Source organism: Triticum aestivum, chromosome 1D (genome assembly GCF_018294505.1).
Source record: "Triticum aestivum cultivar Chinese Spring chromosome 1D, IWGSC CS RefSeq v2.1, whole genome shotgun sequence".
In the NCBI taxonomy this organism is placed as follows: Eukaryota; Viridiplantae; Streptophyta; class Magnoliopsida; order Poales; family Poaceae; genus Triticum; species Triticum aestivum.
In genome coordinates, this window is record NC_057796.1 from 391699951 (window position 1) to 391720804 (window position 20854).

General features: G+C 51.8%; 1 pseudogene; it reads right to left on the bottom strand.

The window, feature by feature from the left end:
* LOC123170728 (uncharacterized) overlaps nucleotides 1–18314 on the bottom strand; it is a 31540-nt pseudogene extending 13226 nt beyond the window's left edge.
* Nucleotides 18315–20854: the final 2540 nt, after the last annotated feature.

Consider the following 20854-nt stretch of genomic DNA (forward strand, 5'->3'; position numbering starts at 1 on the left):
TCGTCAAGTCAACCTAAGTGTATTGCGTGTGTTCCGAGGCCATGTCTGTACATGCTAGGCTCGTCAACACCCGTTGTATTCGAACGTTAGAATCTATCACACCCGATCATCACGTGGTGCTTCGAAACAACGAACCTTCGCAACGGTGCACAGTTAGGGTGAACACTTTCTTGAAATTATTATAAGGGATCATCTTACTTACTACCGTCGTTCTAAGCAAATAAGATGCAAAAACATGATAAACATCACATGCAATCAAATAGTGACATGATATGGCCAATATCATCATGCTCCTTTGATCTCCATCTTCGGGGCACCATGATCATCTTCGTCACCGGCATGACACCATGATCTCCATCATCATGATCTCCATCATTGTGTCTTCATGAAGTCGTCACGCCAACGATTACTTCTACTTCTATGGCTAACGCGTTTAGCAACAAAGTAAAGTAATTTACATGGCGTTATTCAATGACACGCAGGTCATGCAAAATAATAAAGACAACTCCTATGGCTCCTGCCGGTTGTCATACTCATCGACATGCAAGTCGTGATTCCTATTACAAGAATATGATCAATCTCATACATCACATATATCATTCATCACATCTTCTGGCCATATCACATCACATAGCACTTGCTGCAAAAACAAGTTAGACGTCCTCTAATTGTTGTTGCAAGTTTTTACGTGGTTTGTAGGTTTCTAGCAAGAACGTTTCTTACCTACGTATGACCACAACGTGATTTGCCAATTTCTATTTACCCTTCATAAGGACCCTTTTCATCGAATCCGTTCCGACTAAAGTAGGAGAGACAGACACCCGCTAGCCACCTTATGCAACTAGTGCATGTCAGTCGGTGGAACCTGTCTCACGTAAGCGTACGTGTAAGGTCGGTCCGGGCCGCTTCATCCTACAATGCCGCCGAAACAAGAAACGACTAGTAGCGGCAAGAAGAATTGGCAAACTCAACGCCCACAACTGCTTTGTGTTCTACTCGTGCATAGTAACTACGCATAGGCCTGGCTCATGATGCCACTGTTGGGAATCGTAGCATAATTTTAAAATTTTCCTACGCTCACCAAGATGCATCTATGGAGTCTACTAGCAACGAGGGGAAAGGAGTGCATCTACATACCCTTGTAGATCGCGAGCGGAAGCGTTCCAATGAACGTGGATGACGGAGTCGTACTCGCCGTGATCCAAATCACCGATGACCGAGTGCCGAACGGACGGCACCTCCGCGTTCAACACACGTACGGTGCAGCGACGTCTCCTCCTTCTTGATCCAGCAAGGGGGAAGGAGAGGTTGATGGAGATCCAACAGCACGACGGCGTGGTGGTGGATGTAGCGGGTCTCGGCAGGGCTTCGCCGAGCTTCTACGAGAGAGAGAGAGAGGTGTTGCAGGGGAGGAGGGAGGCGCCCAAGGCTGTTGTTTGCTTGCCCTCCCTCCCCCCCTTTATATAGGCCCCCTGGGGGGGGCGCCGGCCCTGGAGATCAGATCCAAGGGGGGGCGGCGGCCAAGGGGGGGAAGGGGTGCCTTGCCCCCCAAGGCAAGGGGAACTCCCCCCTAGGGTTCCCAACCCTAGGCGCATGGGGGGAGGCCCAAGGGGGGCGCCCCAGCCCACTAGGGCTGGTTCCCTTCCACTTTCAGCCCACGGGGCCCTCCGGGACAGGTGGCCCCACCCGGTGGACCCCCGGGACCCTTCCGGTGGTCCCGGTACAATACCGATAACCCCCGAAACTTTCCCGGTGGCCGAAACTGGACTTCCTATATATAATTCTTCACCTCCGGACCATTCCGGAACCTCTCGTGACGTCCGGGATCTCATCCGGGACTCCGAACAACTTTCGGGTTTCCGCATACATATATCTCTACAACCCTAGCGTCACCGAACCTTAAGTGTGTAGACCCTACGGGTTCGGGAGACATGCAGACATGACCGAGACGCCTCTCCGGTCAATAACCAACAGCGGGATCTGGATACCCATGTTGGCTCCCACATGTTCCACGATGATCTCATCGGATGAACCACGGTGTCGAGGATTCAATCAATCCCGTATGCAATTCCCTTTGTCAATCGGTATGTTACTTGCCCGAGATTCGATCGTCGGTATCCCAATACCTTGTTCAATCTCGTTACCGGCAAGTCTCTTTACTCGTACCGCAATGCATGATCCCGTGACTAACGTCTTAGTCACATTGAGCTCATTATGATGATGCATTACTGAGTGGGCCCAGAGATACCTCTCCGTCATACGGAGTGACAAATCCCAGTCTCGATCCGTGCCAACCCAACAGACACTTTCGGAGATACCCGTAATGCACCTTTATAGTCACCCAGTTACGTTGTGACGTTTGGCACACCCAAAGCACTCCTACGGTATCCGGGAGTTGCACGATCTCATGGTCTAAGGAAAAGATACTTGACATTGGAAAAGCTCTAGCAAACGAAACTACACGATCTTTTTGTTGGAAATATGCCCTAGAGGCAATAATAAATGGTTATTATTATATTTCTGTGTTCATGATAATAGTCTATTATTCATGCTATAATTGTATTGTCTGGAAATCGTAATACATGTGTGAATACATAGACCACAACCTGTCCCTAGTAAGCCTCTAGTTGACTAGCTCGTTGATCAACAGATAGTCATGGTTTCCTGACTATGGACATAGGTTGTCAGTGATTACGGAATCACATCATTAGGAGAATGATGTGATGGACAAGACCCAACCTAAGCATAGCATAAAAGATCGTGTAGTTTCGTTTGCTAGAGCTTTTCCAATGTCAAGTATCTTTTCCTTAGACCATGAGATCGTGCAACTCCCGGATACCGTAGGAGTGCTTTGGGTGTGCCAAACGTCACAACGTAACTGGGTGACTATAAAGGTGCATTACGGGTATCTCCGAAAGTGTCTGTTGGGTTGGCACGGATCGAGACCGGGATTTGTCACTCCGTGTGACGGAGAGGTATCTCTGGGCCCACTCGGTAATGCATCATCATAATGAGCTCAATGTGACTAAGGCGTTAGTCACGGGATCATGCATTGCGGTACGAGTAAAGAGACTTGCCGGTAACGAGATTGAACAAGGTATTGGGATACCGACGATCGAATCTCGGGCAAGTAACATACCGATTGACAAAGGGAATTGCATACGGATTGATTGAATCCTCGACACCGTGGTTCATCCGATGAGATCATCGTGGAACATGTGGGAGCCAACATGGGTATCCAGATCCCGCTGTTGGTTATTGACCGGAGAGGCGTCTCGGTCATGTCTGCATGTCTCCCGAACCCGTAGGGTCTACACACTTAAGGTCCGGTGACGCTAGGGTTGTAGAGATATATGTATGCGGAAACCCGAAAGTTGTTCGGAGTCCCGGATGAGATCCCGGACGTCACGAGAGGTTCCGGAATGGTCCGGAGGTGAAGAATTATATATAGGAAGTCCAGTTTCGGCCACCGGGAAAGTTTCGGGGGTTATCGGTATTGTACCGGGACCACCGGAAGGGTCCCGGGGGTCCACCGGGTGGGGCCACCTGTCCCGGAGGGCCCCGTGGGCTGAAAGTGGAGGGGAACCAGCCCCTAGTGGGCTGGGGCGCCCCCTTGGGCCTCCCCCCATGCGCCTAGGGTTGGGAACCCTAGGGGGGGGAGTTCCCCCTTGCCTTGGGGGGCAAGGCAACCCCTTCCCCCCTTGGCCGCCGCCCCCCCCTTGGAGATCCCATCTCCTAGGGCTGGCGCCCCCCCAGGGGCCTATATAAAGGGGGGGAGGGAGGGCAGCAACCACAGCCTTGGCGCCTCCCTCCTCCCCTGCAACACCTCTCTCTCTCTCGCAGAAGCTCGGCGAAGCCCTGCCGGAGACCCGCTACATCCACCACCACGCCGTCGTGCTGTTGGATCTCCATCAACCTCTCCTTCCCCCTTGCTGGATCAAGAAGGAGGAGACGTCGCTGCACCGTACGTGTGTTGAACGCGGAGGTGCCGTCCGTTCGGCACTCGGTCATCGGTGATTTGGATCACGGCGAGTACGACTCCGTCATCCACGTTCATTGGAACGCTTCCGCTCGCGATCTACAAGGGTATGTAGATGCACTCCTTTCCCCTCGTTGCTAGTAGACTCCATAGATGCATCTTGGTGAGCGTAGGAAAATTTTAAAATTATGCTACGATTCCCAACAGTGGCATCATGAGCCAGGCCTATGCGTAGTTACTATGCACGAGTAGAACACAAAGCAGTTGTGGGCGTTGAGTTTGCCAATTCTTCTTGCCGCTACTAGTCGTTTCTTGTTTCGGCGGCATTGTAGGATGAAGCGGCCCGGACCGACCTTACACGTACGCTTACGTGAGACAGGTTCCACCGACTGACATGCACTAGTTGCATAAGGTGGCTAGCGGGTGTCTGTCTCTCCTACTTTAGTCGGAACGGATTCGATGAAAAGGGTCCTTATGAAGGGTAAATAGAAATTGGCAAATCACGTTGTGGTCATACGTAGGTAAGAAACGTTCTTGCTAGAAACCTACAAACCACGTAAAAACTTGCAACAACAATTAGAGGACGTCTAACTTGTTTTTGCAGCAAGTGCTATGTGATGTGATATGGCCAGAAGATGTGATGAATGATATATGTGATGTATGAGATTGATCATATTCTTGTAATAGGAATCACGACTTGCATGTCGATGAGTATGACAACCGGCAGGAGCCATAGGAGTTGTCTTTATTATTTTGCATGACCTGCGTGTCATTGAATAACGCCATGTAAATTACTTTACTTTGTTGCTAAACGCGTTAGCCATAGAAGTAGAAGTAATCGTTGGCGTGACGACTTCATGAAGACACAATGATGGAGATCATGATGATGGAGATCATGGTGTCATGCCGGTGACGAAGATGATCATGGTGCCCCGAAGATGGAGATCAAAGGAGCATGATGATATTGGCCATATCATGTCACTATTTGATTGCATGTGATGTTTATCATGTTTTTGCATCTTATTTGCTTAGAACGACGGTAGCAAGTAGGATGATCCCTTATAATAATTTCAAGAAAGTGTTCACCCTAACTGTGCACCGTTGCGAAGGTTCGTTGTTTCGAAGCACCACGTGATGATCGGGTGTGATAGATTCTAACGTTCGAATACAACGGGTGTTGACGAGCCTAGCATGTACAGACATGGCCTCGGAACACACGCAATACACTTAGGTTGACTTGACGAGCCTAGCATGTACAGACATGGCCTCGGAACACGGAGGACCGAAAGGTCGAGCATGAGTCGTATAGAAGATACGATCAACATGGAGATGTTCACCGATCTTGACTAGTCCGTCTCACGTGATGATCGGACACGGCCTAGTTGAACTCGGATCATGTTTCACTTAGATGACTAGAGGGATGTCTATCTGAGTGGGAGTTCATTAAATAATTTGATTAGATGAACTTAATTATCATGAACTTAGTCTAAAATCTTTACACTATGTATTGTAGATCAAATGGCCAACGTTGTCCTCAATTTCAACGCGTTCCTAGAGAAAACCAAGCTGAAAGATGATGGCAGCAACTATACGGACTGGGTCCGGAACCTGAGGATCATCCTCATAGTAGCCAAGAAAGATTATGTCTTAGAAGCACCGCTAGGTGAAGCACCAATCCCAGAGAACCAAGACGTTATGAACGCTTGGCAGCAGCGTGCTGATGATTACTCCCTCGTTCAGTGCGGCATGCTTTACAGCTTAGAACCGGGTCTCCAAAAGCGTTTTGAGAAACATGGAGCATATGAGATGTTCGAGGAGCTGAAACTGGTTTTTCAAGCTCATGCCCGGGTCGAGAGATATGATGTCTCCGACAAGTTCTTCAGCTGTAAAATGGAGGAGAACAGTTCTGTTAGTGAGCACATACTCAGAATGTCTGGGTTGCACAACCGCTTGTCTCAGCTGGGAGTTAATCTCCCGGATGACGCGGTCATTGACAGAATCCTCCAGTCGCTTCCACCAAGCTACAAGAGCTTTGTGATGAACTACAATATGCAGGGGATGGAAAAGACCATTCCCGAGGTATATTCAATGCTGAAATCAGCGGAGGTGGAGATCAGAAAAGAACATCAAGTGTTGATGGTGAATAAAACCACTAAGTTCAAGAAGGGCAAGGGTAAGAAGAACTTCAAGAAGGACGGCAAGGGAGTTGCCGCGCCCGGTAAGCCAGTTACCGGGAAGAAGTCAAAGAATGGACCCAAGCCCGAGACTGAGTGCTTTTATTGCAAGGGAAGTGGTCACTGGAAGCGGAACTGCCCCAAATATTTAGCGGACAAGAAGAAGGCCGGCAACACCCAAGGTATATGTGATATACAAGTAATTGATGTGTACCTTACCAGTACTCGTAGTAGCTCCTGGGTATTTGATACCGGTGCGGTTGCTCATATTTGTAACTCAAATCAGGAACTACGGAATAAACGGAGACTGGCAAAGGACGAGGTGACGATGCGCGTCGGGAATGGTTCCAAGGTCGATGTGATCGCCGTCGGCACGCTACCTCTGCATCTACCCACGGGATTAGTTTTAAACCTCAATAATTGTTATTTAGTGCCAGCTTTGAGCATGAACATTGTATCTGGATCTCGTTTAATTCGAGATGGCTACTCATTTAAATCCGAGAATAATGGTTGTTCTATTTATTTGAGAGATATGTTTTATGGTCATGCCCCGCTGGTCAATGGTTTATTTTTGATGAATCTCGAACGTGATGTTACACATGTTCATAGTGTGAATACCAAAAGATGTAAAGTTGATAACGATAGTCCCACATACTTGTGGCACTGCCGCCTTGGTCACATTGGTGTCAAGCGCATGAAGAAGCTCCATGCAGATGGACTTTTGGAGTCTCTTGATTACGAATCATTTGACACGTGCGAACCATGCCTCATGGGTAAGATGACCAAGACTCCGTTCTCCGGAACAATGGAGCGAGCAACCAACTTATTGGAAATCATACATACCGATGTGTGCGGTCCAATGAGTGTTGAGGCTCGCGGAGGATATCGTTATGTTCTCACTCTCACTGATGATTTAAGTAGATATGGGTATGTCTACCTAATGAAACACAAGTCTGAAACCTTTGAAAAGTTCAAGGAATTTCAGAGTGAGGTTGAGAATCAACGTGACAGGAAAATAAAATTCTTACGATCAGATCGTGGTGGAGAATATTTAAGTCACGAATTTGGTACACACTTAAGGAAATGTGGAATAGTTTCACAACTCACGCCGCCTGGAACACCTCAGAGAAATGGTGTGTCCGAACGTCGTAATCGCACTCTATTGGATATGGTGCGATCTATGATGTCTCTTACCGATTTACCGCTCTCATTTTGGGGTTATGCTTTAGAGACTGCCGCATTCACTTTAAATAGGGCTCCGTCGAAATCCGTTGAGACGACACCGTATGAATTATGGTTTGGGAAGAAACCTAAGCTGTCGTTTCTAAAAGTTTGGGGATGCGATGCTTATGTCAAGAAACTTCAACCTGAAAAGCTCGAACCCAAATCGGAAAAATGCGTCTTCATAGGATACCCTAAGGAAACTATTGGGTATACCTTCTACCTCAGATCCGAAGGCAAGATCTTCGTTGCCAAGAACGGGTCCTTTCTAGAGAAGGAGTTTCTCTCGAAAGAATTGAGTGGGAGGAAAGTGGAACTTGATGAGGTGATAGTCACCCCTTCCGAACCGGAAAGTAGCGCAGCGCGGGAAAATGTTCCTGTGGTGCCTACACCGACTGGGGAGGAAGTTAATGATGATGATCATGAAGCTTCGGATCAAGTTACTGAACTTCGTAGGTCCACAAGGACACGTTCCGCACCAGAGTGGTACGGCAACCCTGTCCTGGAAATCATGTTGTTAGACAACGGTGAACCTTCGAACTATGAAGAAGCGATGGCGGGCCCGGATTCCGACAAATGGCTAGAAGCCATGAAATCCGAGATAGAATCCATGTATGAAAACAAAGTATGGACTTTGACTGACTTGCCCGATGAGCGGCGAGCCATAGAAAACAAATGGATCTTTAAGAAGAAGACGGACGCAGATGGTAATGTGACCATCTACAAAGCTCGACTTGTCGCTAAGGGTTATCGACAAGTTCAAGGGGTTGACTACGATGAGACTTTCTCACCCGTAGCGAAGCTGAAGTCCGTCCGAATCATGTTAGCAATTGCCGCATACTATGATTATGAGATATGGCAGATGGACGTCAAAACGGCATTCCTTAACGGCTTCCTTAAGGAAGAGTTGTATATGATGCAGCCGGAAGGTTTTGTCGATCCTAAGAATGCTAACAAAGTATGCAAGCTCCAGCGCTCAATCTATGGGCTGGTGCAAGCATCTCGGAGTTGGAACATTCGCTTTGATGAGATGATCAAAGCGTTTGGGTTTACACAGACTTATGGAGAAGCCTGTGTTTACAAGAAAGTGAGTGGGAGCTCTGTAGCATTTCTCATATTATATGTGGATGACATATTATTGATGGGAAATGATATAGAATTCTTGGAAAGTATAAAGGCCTATTTGAATAAGTGTTTTTCAATGAAGGACCTTGGAGAAGCTGCTTATATATTAGGCATCAAGATCTATAGAGATAGATCAAGACGCCTCATTGGTCTTTCACAGAGTACATACCTTGACAAGATATTGAAGAAGTTCAGTATGGATCAGTCCAAGAAGGGGTTCTTGCCTGTATTGCAAGGTGTGCAATTGAGCACGGCTCAATGCCCGACCACGGCAGAAGATATAGAAGAGATGAGTGTCATCCCCTATGCCTCGGCCATAGGGTCTATTATGTATGCCATGCTGTGTACCAGACCTGATGTAAACCTTGCCGTAAGTTTGGTAGGAAGGTACCAAAGTAATCCCGGCAAGGAACACTGGACAGCGGTCAAGAATATCCTGAAGTACCTGAAGAGGACTAAGGATATGTTTCTCGTTTATGGAGGTGACGAAGAGCTCGTCGTAAAGGGTTACGTCGACGCTAGCTTCGACACAGATCCGGATGACTCGAAGTCACAGACCGGATACGTGTATATTTTGAATAGAGGAGCAGTAAGCTGGTGCAGTTGCAAGCAAAGCGTCGTGGCGGGATCTACATGTGAAGCGGAATACATGGCAGCCTCGGAGGCAGCACAGGAAGCAGTCTGGATGAAGGAGTTCATTACCGACCTAGGGGTGATTCCCAATGCGTCGGGCCCGATGACTCTCTTCTGTGACAACACTGGAGCTATTGCCCTTGCGAAGGAGCCCAGGTTTCACAGGAAGACCAGGCATATCAAGCGTCGCTTCAACTCCATTCGTGAAAGTGTTCAAAATGGAGACATAGATATTTGTAAAGTACACACGGACCTGAATGTAGCAGATCCGTTGACTAAACCTCTCCCTAGGGCAAAACATGATCAACACCAGGACGCAATGGGTGTTCGATTCATCACAATGTAACTAGATTATTGACTCTAGTGCAAGTGGGAGACTGTTGGAAATATGCCCTAGAGGCAATAATAAATGGTTATTATTATATTTCTGTGTTCATGATAATAGTCTATTATTCATGCTATAATTGTATTGTCCGGAAATCGTAATACATGTGTGAATACATAGACCACAACCTGTCCCTAGTAAGCCTCTAGTTGACTAGCTCGTTGATCAACAGATAGTCATGGTTTCCTGACTATGGACATAGGATGTCATTGATAACGGGATCACATCATTAGGAGAATGATGTGATGGACAAGACCCAACCTAAGCATAGCATAAAAGATCGTGTAGTTTCGTTTGCTAGAGCTTTTCCAATGTCAAGTATCTTTTCCTTAGACCATGAGATCGTGCAACTCCCGGATACCGTAGGAGTGCTTTGGGTGTGCCAAACGTCACAACGTAACTGGGTGACTATAAAGGTGCATTACGGGTATCTCCGAAAGTGTCTGTTGGGTTGGCACGGATCGAGACTGGGATTTGTCACTCCGTGTGACGGAGAGGTATCTCTGGGCCCACTCGGTAATGCATCATCATAATGAGCTCAATGTGACTAAGGCGTTAGTCACGGGATCATGCATTGCGGTACGAGTAAAGAGACTTGCCGGTAACGAGATTGAACAAGGTATTGGGATACCGACGATCGAATCTCGGGCAAGTAACATACCGATTGACAAAGGGAATTGCATACGGATTGATTGAATCCTCGACACCGTGGTTCACCCGATGATATCATCGTGGAACATGTGGGAGCCAACATGGGTATCCAGATCCCGCTGTTGGTTATTGACCGGAGAGGCGTCTCGGTCATGTCTGCATGTCTCCCGAACCCGTAGGGTCTACACACTTAAGGTCCGGTGACGCTAGGGTTGTAGAGATATATGTATGCGGAAACCCGAAAGTTGTTCGGAGTCCCGGATGAGATCCCGGACGTCACGAGAGGTTCCGGAATGGTCCGGAGGTGAAGAATTATATATAGGAAGTCCAGTTTCGGCCACCGGGAAAGTTTCGGGGGTTATCGGTATTGTACCGGGACCACCGGAAGGGTCCCGGGGGTCCACCGGGTGGGGCCACCTGTCCCGGAGGGCCCCGTGGGCTGAAAGTGGAGGGGAACCAGCCCCTAGTGGGCTGGGGCGCCCCCTTGGGCCTCCCCCCATGCGCCTAGGGTTGGGAACCCTAGGGGGGGAGTTCCCCCTTGCCTTGGGGGGCAAGGCAACCCCTTCCCCCCTTGGCCGCCGCCCCCCCCTTGGAGATCCCATCTCCTAGGGCTGCGCACCCCCCCAGGGGCCTATATAAAGGGGGGGGAGGGAGGGCAGCATACCACAGCCTTTGGCGCCTCCCTCCTCCCCTGCAACACCTCTCTCTCGCGCGCAGAAGCTCGGCGAAGCCCTGCCGGAGAGCCGCTACATCCACCGCCACGCCGTCGTGCTGTTGGATCTCCATCAACCTCTCCTCCCCCCTTGCTGGATCAAGAAAGGAGGAGACGTCGCTGCACCTTACGTGTGTTGAACGCGGAGGTGCCGTACGTTCGGCACTCGGTCATCGGTGATTTGGATCACGGCGAGTACGACTCCGTCATCCACGTTCATTGGAACGCTTCCGCTCGCGATCTACAACGGTATGTAGATGCACTCCCTTCCCCTCGTTGCTAGTAGACTCCATAGATGCATCTTGGTGAGCGTAGGAAAATTTTAAAAATTATGCTACGATTCCCAACACTTTTATGCTATGCTTAGGATTGGGTCTTGTCCATCACATCATTCTCCTAATGATGTGATCCCGTTATCAATGACATCCAATGTCCATAGTCAGGAAACCATGACTATCTATTGATCAACGAGCTAGTCAACTAGAGGCATACTAGGGACACTTTGTGGTCTATGTATTCACACATGTATTACGATTTCCGGACAATACAATTATAGCATGAACAATAGACAATTACCATGAACAAAGAAATATAATAATAACCATTTATCATTGCCTCTAGGGCATATTTCCAACATGTTCTTCTCTGGCCTTGCGGCCACCCGAACGCTCGCGCATCACGCGCTTCGCCTTGTCGCGCAACTCCCGCTCCCTACGCCGTTCCGCCTCCGGATCTGACACCTCCATCGGCCTCTTGTCCGCACGCCGATCTCCCATCACCACCGCCGCGAAAGATTGGAGGAGGGGGGGAGGAGGGGGGCAGATCTTGATCGTGCGGGCGGAGTGAGCGAGGCGCCGCACCTCGCGAGTGGTGGTTGGAAACCCTCAAAGGGGATCCAGGCAACCCCTCCTCACCCACTTATAGCCAGTGGTCGGGCGAGTGACGGGCCGAGGCGCGTTGGGCCGATGTGGCACTTGAGACCGCGAGTCCGAGGCCGTCTCCAGGCCCAGCCCCACTGGAGGGTCAGAAAAGGCCCCAGACTGTCCCCCCAGCCCAGGCCCAGAACCCTCATCCAGCCCCACACCCGACGTCAGAGCAGGAAGGGCCCCCACCGTTGGCCCATCAGGCCCAACCCTAGGGCGCATCATCTCCGGACCGCACGGCACCCCCGCCGCCTCCGCCGCCGCCACCACAGGGGGCGCCGGCAGGCACGGCCAGTCCTCCCTGGTCCACTCCGTCTGCTCCACCATCAGGCTCGCCGCCGCCTTGGCTCGAATAAGCGTCGCCGCCCCCGACGAACCGCCAGCACCCGAGCCCGAGCTGCACGCCCTCGACGACAGCCAGATGCGTGAGGCCATGGATCTGGAGCCACGGCCGCCCGGCGCGAAGCGTCTCCCACGCCCCGAGCTCGAAGCCACACCGCTCTGCTTCGCCGCAAAGGCCACGAAATCTCCAATCGACGGCCCTGCAGGCACCGCGCACAGGCCCCGCTCCGGATCCAGCTCCTCGCCATCGTCCTCCTCCTCCGAGTCCTCCGCCGCTAGCGCCCAGAAACGGTTGTGGCGGCCGCCGTTCCCCGCTGCAGGCGAGCCGGCGCGGCCCTCCCCGCCGCTCACCCGGTGTTCGCTCGCGCTGCGCCAGACCACAGACCAGCCCGCCATCCCCGCCGCGAATGGCTGCCACACCGCAGCAGGCGCGTCACCCGTGTTGTCGCCCGTGTGGTCACCTACCTTAGCCATCCTAGTCATCCCCCCCACGACTGGTTTTACTGAGCTGACCGACCACGTACCTATCCGGCGGGCCGTGTGAGCCTTGAGATTGGGTGAGCAGGCCGAAAGAGGTACTTCCCATTTTGGGGACATCCATGCCCGGGGCCGGGAGGTGTTGAAATTAACCCAGTTGCACTGAAGTTTGGTTTTCTGTTATATTCTGTAACAATAACGCACACTCTGTACGTGGTGTGACAGACTAGCTGTAGTGTTTACTTTGTCGTTGTAATTCAGTTATTCAGCTAGCCATGATCTGTCCGTGGGATGGAACGGGGAAACCGGATCGTGGGCAGCAATTCGGTTAGGAAGGAATAAAAGGAAAGCCAGAAAAGACGCACAGATTACGCGTCGCAAAACTGCCTCACCAGCGTTCGTGTGTGTGGTGTCTCTTCCTAGTCATCTTCCTCCTTGTGTCCACCTCGTGTGTGTGATCCTGAGAGTGTTGGATCTAACATTTGGCACCAGAGCTAGGGTTCACTGAGGTGGTGCACGGCGGCGGAGTCACGAGGAGTTGTGGCGGCGGTGATCGGCGATGGGAGATACGTCACCGAAGAAGGATCAGATCAGCGGCGGCAGCGGCGGCGGAAAGTACACGCCGCCAGCAAGGAGGCCCGGAGATGATGGCGCCGTGGTCGTCCAGCGCGCGCCGACGAGGACCGGCGGCGTCCCGATCCAATATCCGATGCTCAACGACTCCAACTACGGTCTGTGGGCCGTAAAGATGAGAGTGCTGCTCCGTCCGTTCGGCGTGTGGTCGGCGTTGGAGGGCACCGCGGAGTTAGACCAAGGAAAGGATGACGAGGCCTTCGCTGCTCTCTCCCAGTCCGTTCCGGACGCGGTGATGATGGCGGTGGCCAACTGCGAGACTGCTCACGACGCCTGGGAGGCCATCCGACGCATGCGCGTCAGCGAAGATCGTGTCCAGAAGGCGCGAGTGAAGCAACTCAAGCGCCAGCTCGATCGCATGGAGATGGACGATTCTGAGTCTGTCAGTGTGTTCGCGCAGAAATTGATGACGCTCGTTGGAGAAATCCGATCGCTTGGCGAGACGGTGTCGGATGAGTCGATCATTGAGGTCCTCTTCAACGCTATCCCGAGCCGGTTTGGGGACATCGTGACCACCATCGAGCAGTGGGGTGACCTCACTACCATGACCGTGTCAGAGGCAGTTGGGTGTCTCGCCGCGTTTGAAGAGAGCCAGCGCGGCCGGCGCCGTCACTCCGGCGGGAAGGAGGACCAACTGATGCTGATGACACAAGCCCTTGAGCAGCTGATGAAGGGCAAAAAGGGGCCACCGGGAGCCGGCAGTAGCAACGCCGGTCGTGGCCGCGGAGGTGGTCGAGGTTGAGGCGGTGGCCGCGGTGACCGCGGACAAGCCGGGCGCGGCGAGAACAAGGACGTGGGGAAGCAGAAGAAACACCGTAAGTTCGACATCACTAAGGTCAGGTGTTTTAACTGTAATAAGATGGGACATTTTCAGTCTAACTGTCCAGAGCCCAAACGAGAGCAGGCATATTTTGCCCAGGAGGAGGAGGCAGATGGGCAACCTCTGCTCATGATCGCAGCCTGTGAGCTGGCCCCAGCAAAGATCGAGTTGACGGAACAAGTGTTCTTGAATGAGAAGCAGGTTCTTCCGAAGCTAAGCGGTGATCGGGACATCTCCTGGTACTTGGACACCGGAGTAAGAAATCATATGACCGGTTGCCGCGACAAGTTTGCAGAGCTCGATGAGGCAGTAAACGGCAAGGTCAAATTTGGCGATGGCTCTGCTGTGGACATCCGTGGACGAGGTTCAGTTCTCTTGAAGTGTCTCATGGGTGAGCACTGGATTCTGACGGATGTATACTTCATTCCTCGACTTAAGAACAACATCATCAGTTTGGGCCAGCTAGATGAAAATGGATGCAAGTATGCAAGTGAGGATGGAGTAATGACCGTGTGGGACAGAGAAAGAAATGTTCTTGCACGAGTGAATAGGACCAAGAACAGGATGTATATACTGAACATCCAGCCCACTGAACCCGTGTGTCTGCTTGCTCACGCTAAGGATCAAGCATGGTTGTGGCACATGAGGTATGGACATGTAAATTTCAGGTCACTTCGTACACTTGCAGCAGAAGAGATGGTACATGGCATGCCGTACCTCGACCAGGTGGAGCAAATCTGTGATGGGTGCATGGTAGCAAAACAGAGACACCTCTCCTTCCCGGTTCAGGCCACTTACCGTGCAACGGAGCAACTTCAGCTAGTTCATGGAGACTTGTGCGGGCCTATAACACCTGAAACGCCCAGCGAAAAGAGGTATTTTTTGTTGCTCGTGGATGATCACTCTCGGTTTATGTGGATTACTCTATTGCGGAGCAAAGATGAAGCTCTCAGTGGACTGCAGAAAATCCAAAAAGCAGCTGAGGTTGAAAGTGGGCATCAGTTGAAAGCAATTAGAACAGACCGAGGGGGTGAGTTCACCTCAAGAGAATTTGCAGAGCACTGTGAGCGGCACGGAATCAAGCATTTTTGCACGTCACAATATAGCCCACAGCAGAATGGTGTGGTTGAAAGGAGAAACCAAACCGTGGTGGGTATGGCGCGCAGTCTGCTGAAAAGTATGGGGATGCCAGCTCGATTTTGGGGTGAAGCAGTCATCACTGCCGTGTATTTGCCGAACAGATCACTGACAAAGAGTGTAAAGGGAAAAACACCGTATGAGGCATGGCATGAGAGTAAGCCGTCAGTACAACATCTTCGCACCTTTGGCTGTGTTGCTCATGTGAAAAAGGTCGGACCCGGAGTGTCAAAACTCTCTGATAGAAGCTCACAGATGGTCTTCATTGGTTATGAAACCGGCTCAAAGGCTTATCGGATGTTTGATCCAGAGAGCAAGAAATTGGTTGTGACACGGGATGTTGTGTTCGAGGAGGATAGGTGTTGGGATTGGGGCTCCCAAGGATCCGCAGCAAGCGGTGGTCATGAATCATTTGTCGTAAGCTATCCAGATCAGCTGAATTCAGATGAACCAGAAATTGCAGCTGGAGGAGCAGCAAATTCCATCGAGGCAGGCGCACCGGAGACCCCCGTCATGGCAGGGAAAAACGCTGACATGGCAGTGAATTCTGCTGCTGTAGTAGCGCCACAACCGTGTGCTAAAACTCGGCGCATAGGTGCTGGAACGCCAATCCCTTGTGATCTCAGTGCCTCTCCGGTGACTCCTGGACACGCACCGGTGACACCAGGAACGCCCTGGACCGAACCCTCCGAGGGACCACAGGGAAAGCGATTCTTGGAGGAACTCTATGAGGAAACTGTGCCGATCAAGGCAGCTGATGCAGGTTTGTGTCTGTATGCGTTGGAAGAACCAGCAAATCACCTTGAAGCAATGAAGGAGACCTGCTGGCAGAGAGCCATGAAAGAAGAACTGAGCTCGATAGAATCCAATGGAACTTGGGAGCTGTGTGAGCTGCCGAAAGGTCATAACCCGATTGGGTTAAAATGGGTTTACAAGCTAAAGAAAGATGCTAGCGAGGATGTGATCAAACACAAGGTGAGGTTAGTCGCTAAAGGGTACGTGCAACGACAAGGCATTGCTTTTGAAGAAGTTTTTGCTCCAGTGGCATGCATCGAGTCAGTAAGATTGTTGGTCGCCCTTGCTGCCCAGTTCACTTGGAAGATGCATCATATGGATGTAAAGTCTGCATTTTTACATGGTGACTTAGTTGAGGAGGTCTATGTGAGTCAGCCGCCTGGTTTTGAGGTTGCTGGGAGTGACAGCAAGGTGTACAAGCTGCATAAGGCTCTCTATGGACTTCATCAGGCCCCAAGGGCATGGAACTACAAACTTGATGCAACTTTGAGAGAACTTGGCTTTGAAAAATGCCCCTCAGATTCAGGACTCTACAGGAAAAAAGAATGGGAGTCGGTGCTGATGGTGGGAGTTTATGTGGATGACTTGATCATCACAGGTGGCAGTGATCGTGTCATAGCAGATTTCAAAAAACAGATGAAGTCCAAATTCAGTATGAGTGACTTGGGGCTGATGAGTTACTACTTGGGAATCGAGGTGGAGCAATCAGCGGATGGAATCACTCTGAGCCAATCTGCGTATGCTGCTCGGATCCTTGAGAAAATGGGAATGTCAAATTGTAACTCAGCTCACACACCCATGGAGCCCAGACTAAAACTTAGCAAAGAAAGTCAAGCTGAAGCCGTGGATCCTACAAAGTACAGAAGTGTGGTTGGTAGTCTGAGGTATCTCCTCCACACTCGGCCAGATCTTAGTTTTTCAGTTGGGTTTGTGAGCAGATTTATGGAAAGGCCTACAGTGGAGCACATGGTGGTTGTTAAGCATATCCTCAAGTATATAAAAGGGACACTAGACCTCGGTTGCAGCTACAAGAGGTGCAGAGTAAATGGTCCTTGGCTGCTGGGCTATTGTGATAGTGATTTGGCAGGAGACATCGATGATCGAAAAAGTACTTCAGGGGTATTGTTCTATTTTGGGGGGTGCCCTGTAACCTGGATCTCCCAAAAGCAAAAAATTGTTGCTCAGTCATCGTGCGAAGCCGAGTATGTGGCTGCAGCCTCTGCTGCTGGTCAAGCCGTGTGGTTGGCAAGGTTGGTAGGAGAACTACTTGATCAAGAGATAGAAAGAGCAGTGATCAGAGTTGACAATCAATCAGCTATCGCCCTATGCAAGAATCCTGTATTCCATGAAAGAACTAAGCACATTGATGTGCGGTACCATTTCGTGAGGCACTGTGTTGAAGATGGCACTATCGCCATGGAACATGTGACGACTGAAGAACAGCATGCTGACATTTTAGCGAAGGCACTACCCAGAGTTCGCTTTCAAGAGTTGAAGAAGAAGATTGGCATGCTACTGGTCAAGTCAGTGCATCTGGTTTAAGGGGGTGAAATGTTGAAATTAACCCAGTTGCACTGAAGTTTGTTTTTCTGTTATATTCTGTAACAATAACGCACACTCTGTACGTGGTGCGACAGACTAGCTGTAGTGTTTACTTTGTCGTTGTAATTCAGTTATTCAGCTAGCACGATCTGTCCGTGGGATGGCACGGGGAAACCGGATCGTGGGCAGCAATTCGGTTAGGAAGGAATAAAAGGAAAGCCAGAAAAGACGCACAGATTACGCGTCGCAAAACTGCCTCACCAGCGTTCGTGTGTGTGGTGTCTCTTCCTAGTCATCTTCCTCCTTGTGTCCACCTCGTGTGTGTGATCCTGAGAGTGTTGGATCTAACAGGAGGCGGACCAGCTGGCCGCTGAGAGGGTTGCAGACGAAGAGCTTGCCCTCCGGTTCCACGCCGCCGCGGGCCGTGGCGAATTCGTGTGGCCACAAGGGGCGGTGGCGGGCGTCGATGAAGTCGAGGAGGAGGAGGCCGTCGCTGCTCGCGCCGCGGACGATGCCCACGAGGGAACCCATGTCGTCGCCGTCGGGGGTGACGAGGCGAGCGGGGACGGAGAGGTGGGAGACGCACGGGGTGGTGTTGAGGTCGACGAGCGCGCGCGCGCTCTGCGACGGCGCCCCTGACGCGTCCAGCGCTGCCTGGCTGTTCACCATGGCCCAGGGAGGGCGCGGGGCCGCCGTGCAGAGGGAGCGGCGGAGGGGGGCCGCGACGGCGACGGCGCCGACGAGGCATTGGAGCAGGAGGGGCATTTTGCCGGCGACGCTGTGTGTGGCAGGCTGGCAAGTACGGGGGGAGGGGTTTGTGCTTCTGCTCGTGAGCGAAGACGGTGGGGAAAGAAGGAAGGGGGGTTTGGTTGGTGCACATGGACTCGGTCCAGGCGGCTCTGACAGCTTTAGTCAAAAGGAGGAGTCCCATTGGGCGTTCTTCGGCTCAGCTCGAATCGTCTCGTGGAGAAGAGGACAGGATTGGGGTGAACCGGTGAATTCGAACTCTCAAAGTTTTTTTAATTAGATTATGTCCAGGCATATACCATAATTTTATAGAAAGCGGAATGTCAATTGTAAGAAAACTAGCACTCACTGTGAACAATGAGCATAGCACACATATATCACATTCGAGTAAGACCAAAGATGGACACCACTGAAAAGCAAACTACAACACAAATGTGCATGTCCTAGCTAATACACAACACCACGTCACGACCGATGCCGGTCACCTCCAAAGACCACCAGCTTTCGCAGAGCTTCTCTTGTTGACGGAGCATCCACTCTGAACGCCTAAGAGAAAGTGACAAGTCTATGGTGGGACCCGATCCAATCCGAAGAAAACACCGTCTTGGGCACACCGGCGGCGGCCGTACATGGCACCACCGAGGATCAAGAAAGGACATCGGCGAGCACTAGAGAAGAACAATAAGGAAGCAGCCATGTCTCCAAGCACCATGCTCTCAACGGAGGAACGACGTCGAGGACGCTGCCATCATGCCGATCCACCACCGAATTGAGGCTTTCGCCTGGAGACAGCCACCAACCCAAGAGAGCGAGGGGAATGACGAACATGCTTCAACGACGCTTCCAAGGAGGGGAATGACAACCATAGGTGCCACCGCCGCTGGCCCGACGATATCCATGCAAGATTTTCATCTGCGCTTCACACCTCACCACACCTCCAGGGACTTGGCGACACCATCAAAATAGCCTCACATCACTTCCACTGTAACACCTAGTCGACTTAGCCGCAAAGCCGAGGGCCGGCGACCGGCCACACACGCGGCAAGGGGGAAAGCACGGCCACACCGCCATCTCCCGACCTGGACGGAGAACCACGACCACACCACCATCTCCCGACCTGGACGGAGAACCACGGCCACCCCACTCCTCCGGCAATGTCCAGGACCGCTCGCGACGTCCGTCTCCTACTCCAAGGGACAACTTTGCAATGGCTAGACATGCCTCACCACGAAGAACTCCCATACCGGCACCATCCGGAGCGCACCGCCACTCGCCACACCACAGAGGTGTGATCCGCCGCTCGCTGCTCGCTAGAACTCCATTTTGGCCGAGCCATCTCAGCGCCGTCACCCCGCCTGACCATGAGCTCATGCCGCCGCCACCACCATCGGTGCGCTACCGCACCGCCGCCGGTCCCCGCTAGACCCGCCGCTCCACCACGCCTCCAGCCAAGCTCCAGTCGTCGTCTCACACCCGGCCAGCTTGGATCTGGCACAGCCCGACCACCGCCCGACGAGATGCACCGCGCCACTAGTCGTCTACGCACACCGCAGCGACGCACCTCGGTCGGCCAGCAAGCTGCGCCCCTGCTCCGCCACAAATGTTCTAAGAGCTTGCTAAATTTAACTCTGGAATCACATTCCAGGGAGGCATGGCAAAAAAAAATCGATACTCTGAAAATGCTACTTTCAAAGGCATTTTGGAGCATTGATTTTGTGTTTTTGCCACGACTTTCATAAATGTAATTTCATGATCAATTTTTTCATGCTCGTAGAACATTTGTAAAAAAAAGTTTGTTTATTTTACTGTTCACTTGAGCTCATTTGAGCTCGGGCTGAGAAGGTGATTTCCCCTCCAAAGGTACGTCATTTGGCTGGCGAGTTGGTAGAGCAACTCTAGCAGACCCTGCATCCGCCCCCGACCCGCAAAATAACCGCCAAAATGCGGCTATGGGCCGGAAAACCTGCCCGACCAGACCCCACATCCCGCCCCGGCCGGCAAAAAATTTTGAGGGGCGCGGCAAATTCCCGACCCCAACCCGGGAAAACGCAGGTTTCCCCCTCGCGGTTGCGGTGCCCTGCATCAGAGAGAAGCAGTTGGCGGGAGGGACATTTCAGCCCCGCGCTCTTTTCCCCCTCCTTCCGCCGCCGCCCGCCCACCGCCGGCGATTCTGGCCATATCTGCGGGCGGAATCGCGCCGCGGGGCCGCCCCACACCCTCCTGCGCCGAGCCGCTGCACCGCTCCTTCGGATCCGGCGAGAAGAGCCGCCCCCCGTCACCGCCGCCGCCGGGGATCGACCACCTCGAGCGCGCCCCCTCGTCGCCGCCCGGGATCACCCGCCACCGGTTAGTCCCTTTTTTGTGATTTTGCAAGCTGTGTAGTTGATTGACGCGCCGGTGTGCGTGTAGATGGAGTTGAGCCCATGCGAGAAGTTCTTGCTATCCGATTCGTCCGATTCGGACGACTCGGATGTTGAGACCATGCTTGCGAACTTTCGACAGCAAACATTAGTCCTGGCGCTTGCCGTGAAGGAGCATGAAGACGAGCACCGGAAGAG